The sequence below is a fragment of the Amia ocellicauda genome, unplaced genomic scaffold (assembly GCF_036373705.1).
Source record: "Amia ocellicauda isolate fAmiCal2 unplaced genomic scaffold, fAmiCal2.hap1 HAP1_SCAFFOLD_73, whole genome shotgun sequence".
Lineage (NCBI taxonomy): Eukaryota > Metazoa > Chordata > Actinopteri > Amiiformes > Amiidae > Amia > Amia ocellicauda.
Genome location: NW_027103000.1, coordinates 75,001 through 80,000, shown reverse-complemented (window position 1 = coordinate 80,000; position 5,000 = coordinate 75,001). Strand labels below are relative to the sequence as shown.

General features: G+C 43.8%; 4 non-coding genes and 1 pseudogene across 4 annotated transcripts; all 5 read left to right on the top strand.

Moving 5' to 3' along the window:
* The window catches only part of LOC136742294 (uncharacterized), a 109-nt pseudogene extending 37 nt beyond the window's left edge, over positions 1–72 (top strand).
* Positions 73–1,127: 1,055 nt separating this feature from the next.
* On the top strand, positions 1,128–1,246 carry LOC136742208 (5S ribosomal RNA). The gene has a single exon (XR_010814833.1). It is a non-coding gene; the product is annotated as a 5S ribosomal RNA (ribosomal RNA).
* A 1,066-nt stretch (positions 1,247–2,312) lies between these two features.
* Positions 2,313–2,431, top strand: LOC136742181 (5S ribosomal RNA). The gene has a single exon (XR_010814806.1). It is a non-coding gene; the product is annotated as a 5S ribosomal RNA (ribosomal RNA).
* A 1,066-nt stretch (positions 2,432–3,497) lies between these two features.
* Positions 3,498–3,616, top strand: LOC136742041 (5S ribosomal RNA). The gene has a single exon (XR_010814673.1). It is a non-coding gene; the product is annotated as a 5S ribosomal RNA (ribosomal RNA).
* A 1,055-nt stretch (positions 3,617–4,671) lies between these two features.
* Positions 4,672–4,790, top strand: LOC136742197 (5S ribosomal RNA). The gene has a single exon (XR_010814822.1). It is a non-coding gene; the product is annotated as a 5S ribosomal RNA (ribosomal RNA).
* Positions 4,791–5,000: the final 210 nt, after the last annotated feature.

Sequence of the window (5,000 nt, the reverse complement as noted above, 5' to 3'; positions counted from 1 at the left end):
GAAGCTAAGCAGGCTCGGGCCTGGTCAGTACTTGGATGGGAGACCGCCTGGGATTACCAGGTGCTGTAAGCTTTTGCATCTTTTACACACCAGAGGGCGACAAATCACGAGTTTTAACTTTGGATACACGCAATTTCATCATTATTTCACATTTGACTTCCCCAAATACACAGGCATACAATAGATCTTGTTCTCCAACGTAAACGGTCCCTAGTAACTAGGGTACATTCGTAAATAAATTGAGCATCATGGCTAGAAGTGACTAAATGTTGCCTAATCTTTCTCATCGAGAAATGACACAATTACAGCAACACAAAAAGGAACTCCACCGGACAAAGTTCAGTGCTCACAAGGAGCCTCATTCAACACACACGGTTCCATTCCCATTCATGCAAAGCACGAAAGTGTAAAACTTGGGAACATACTTGAGAGCAAAGATCACATTCAATCTCATTCAAGGCACGGATGTGAATGCAACGGGATGAAATTACTGAAATGATGCCTGCCCTCGAACTGTGATGATGGACTACCCGACTTGCCAATAATATTGGGTTCTGGTGTATTGAAATACAGGAGCTGCTGGATTTGTGTGTTTTCTTACCCCCTCACCATAGTTTGTCAAATGTTTAAACAACTGAACTTATATTCAAGGTTTGTTTCTCTTCATATGTTTTACTGGTTTACATTTGTCTCAGCAACCTGTTGAATGATTCTTCTGCTTTCAAAACAAAATGACAACAGGATGAATGCACACACTTGAAAATACAATACATGCAATGTTATGCATCATAGTGATGCAACCTCCTTTCAGTTTCATACTGCATGTCAATTGAAATCCTTACTGAAATGCACACCTTCTCAAGATTGCGCTTGACTGGCGTGTCAGGCACTCAATTACAGCTGTATTATCAAGACAATGTGTTCGTTTTGTAAAATATAGTTCCGGTCTGGTGTGGCACCCCAGCTAACGCACAACGTTGCCACAACGTTTCGTGTTAGCAGGGACTGTCTGCGGCGCGCTGGTGTGTCCCGGACTTTAGAGTAGAGAGACAGTTCAACTGCAAGTATGAGCGGCAGAAACGGATATTGCCTTCCCTTTAAGTAGAGCGTCAGGGACAGCCTCCCTGGCTTACGGCCATACTAGCCTGAATACGCCCGATCTCGTCCGATCTCGGAAGCTAAGCAGGCTCGGGCCTGGTCAGTACTTGGATGGGAGACCGCCTGGGAATACCAGGTGCTGTAAGCTTTTGCATCTTTTACACACCAGAGGGCGACAAATCACGAGTTTTAACTTTGGATACACGCAATTTCATCATTATTTCAGATTTTACTTCCCCAAATACACAGGCATACAATAGATCTTGTTCTCCAACGTAAACGGTCCCTAGTAACTAGGGTACATTCGTAAATAAATTGAGCATCATGGCTAGAAGTGACTAAATGTTGCCTAATCTTTCTCATCGAGAAATGACACAATTACAGCAACACAAAAAGGAACTCCACCGGACAAAGTTCAGTGCTCACAAGGAGCCTCATTCAACACACACGGTTCCATTCCCATTCATGCAAAGCACGAAAGTGTAAAACTTGGGAACATACTTGAGAGCAAAGATCACATTCAATCTCATTCAAGGCACGGATGTGAATGCAACGGGATGAAATTACTGAAATGATGCCTGCCCTCGAACTGTGATGATGGACTACCCGACTCGCCAATAATATTGGGTTCTGGTGTATTGAAATACAGGAGCTGCTGGATTTGTGTGTTTTCTTACCCCCTCACCATAGTTTGTCAAATGTTTAAACAACTGAACTTATATTCAAGGTTTGATTCTCTTCATATGTTTTACTGGTTTACATTTGTCTCAGCAACCTGTTGAATGATTCTTCTGCTTTCAAAACAAAATGACAACAGGATGAATGCACACACTTGAAAATACAATACATGCAATGTTATGCATCATAGTGATGCAACCTCCTTTCAGTTTCATACTGCATGTCAATTGAAATCCTTACTGAAATGCACACCTTCTCAAGATTGCGCTTGACTGGCGTGTCAGGCACTCAATTACAGCTGTTTTATCAAGACAATGTGTTCGTTTTGTAATATATAGTTCCGGTCTGGTGTGGCACCCCAGCTAACGCACAACGTTGCCACAATGTTGCCACAACGTGGCGTGTTAGCAGGGACTGGCTGCGGCGCGCTGGTGTGTCCCGGGCTTTAGAGTAGAGAGACAGTTCAACTGCAAGTATGAGCGGCAGAAACGGATATTGCCTTCCCTTTAAGTAGAGCGTCAGGGACAGCCTCCCTGGCTTACGGCCATACTAGCCTGAATACGCCCGATCTCGTCCGATCTCGGAAGCTAAGCAGGCTCGGGCCTGGTCAGTACTTGGATGGGAGAGCGCCTGGGAATACCAGGTGCTGTAAGCTTTTGCATCTTTTACACACCAGAGGGCGACAAATCACGATTTTTAACTTTGGATACGCGCAATTTCATCATTATTTCAGATTTGACTTCCCCAAATACACAGGCATACAATAGATCTTGTTCTCCAACGTAAACGGTCCCTAGTAACTAGGGTACATTCGTAAATAAATTGAGCATCATGGCTAGAAGTGACTAAATGTTGCCTAATCTTTCTCATCGAGAAATGACACAATTACAGCAACACAAAAAGGAACTCCACCGGACAAAGTTCAGTGCTCACAAGGAGCCTCATTCAACACACACGGTTCCATTCCCATTCATGCAAAGCACGAAAGTGTAAAACTTGGGAACATACTTGAGAGCAAAGATCACATTCAATCTCATTCAAGGCACGGATGTGAATGCAACGGGATGAAATTACTGAAATGATGCCTGCCCTCGAACTGTGATGATGGACTACCCGACTCGCCAATAATATTGGGTTCTGGTGTATTGAAATACAGGAGCTGCTGGATTTGTGTGTTTTCTTACCCCCTCACCATAGTTTGTCAAATGTTTAAACAACTGAACTTATATTCAAGGTTTGTTTCTCTTCATATGTTTTACTGGTTTACATTTGTCTCAGCAACCTGTTGAATGATTCTTCTGCTTTCAAAACAAAATGACAACAGGATGAATGCACACACTTGAAAATACAATACATGCAATGTTATGCATCATAGTGATGCAACCTCCTTTCAGTTTCATACTGCATGTCAATTGAAATCCTTACTGAAATGCACACCTTCTCAAGATTGCGCTTGACTGGCGTGTCAGGCACTCAATCACAGCTGTTTTATCAAGACAATGTGTTCGTTTTGTAATATATAGTTCCGGTCTGGTGTGGCACCCCAGCTAACGCACAACGTTGCCACAATGTTGCCACAACGTGGCGTGTTAGCAGGGACTGGCTGCGGCGCGCTGGTGTGTCCCGGGCTTTAGAGTAGAGAGACAGTTCAACTGTAAGTATGAACGGCAGAAACGGATATTGCCTTCCCTTTAAGTAGAGCGTCAGGGACAGCCTCCCTGGCTTACGGCCATACTAGCCTGAATACGCCCGATCTCATCCGATCTCGGAAGCCAAGCGGGCTCGGGCCTGGTCAGTACTTGGATGGGAGACCGCCTGGGAATACCAGGTGCTGTAAGCTTTTGCACCTTTTACACACCAGAGGGCGACAAATCACGAGTTTTAACTTTGGATACACACAATTTCATCATTATTTCAGATTTTACTTCCCCAAATACACAGGCATACAATAGATCTTGTTCTCCAACGTAAACGGTCCCTAGTAACTAGGGTACATTCGTAAATAAATTGAGCATCATGGCTAGAAGTGACTAAATGTTGCCTAATCTTTCTCATCGAGAAATGACACAATTACAGCAACACAAAAAGGAACTCCACCGGACAAAGTTCAGTGCTCACAAGGAGCCTCATTCAACACACACGGTTCCATTCCCATTCATGCAAAGCACGAAAGTGTAAAACTTGGGAACATACTTGAGAGCAAAGATCACATTCAATCTCATTCAAGGCACGGATGTGAATGCAACGGGATGAAATTACTGAAATGATGCCTGCCCTCGAACTGTGATGATGGACTACCCGACTCGCCAATAATATTGGGTTCTGGTGTATTGAAATACAGGAGCTGCTGGATTTGTGTGTTTTCTTACCCCCTCACCATAGTTTGTCAAATGTTTAAACAACTGAACTTATATTCAAGGTTTGTTTCTCTTCATATGTTTTACTGGTTTACATTTGTCTCAGCAACCTGTTGAATGATTCTTCTGCTTTCAAAACAAAATGACAACAGGATGAATGCACACACTTGAAAATACAATACATGCAATGTTATGCATCATAGTGATGCAACCTCCTTTCAGCTTCATACTGCATGTCAATTGAAATCCTTACTGAAATGCACACCTTCTCAAGATTGAGCTTGACTGGCGTGTCAGGCACTCAATTACAGCTGTTTTATCAAGACAATGTGTTCGTTTTGTAAAAAATAGTTCCGGTCTGGTGTGGCACCCCAGCTAACGCACAACGTTGCCACAATGTGGCATGTAAGCAGGGACTGTCTGCGGCGCGCTGGTGTGTCCCGGGCTTTAGAGTAGAGAGACAGTTCAACTGTAAGTATGAACGGCAGAAACGGATATTGCCTTCCCTTTAAGTAGAGCGTCAGGGACAGCCTCCCTGGCTTACGGCCATACTAGCCTGAATACGCCCGATCTCGTCCGATCTCGGAAGCTAAGCAGGCTCGGGCCTGGTCAGTACTTGGATGGGAGACCGCCTGGGAATACCAGGTGCTGTAAGCTTTTGCATCTTTTACACACCAGAGGGCGACAAATCACGAGTTTTAACTTTGGATACACGCAATTTCATCATTATTTCAGATTTGACTTCCCCAAATACACAGGCATCCAATAGATCTTGTTCTCCAACGTAAACGGTCCGTAGTAACTAGGGTACATTCGTAAATAAATTGAGCATCATGGCTAGAAGTGACTAAATGTTGCCTAATCTTT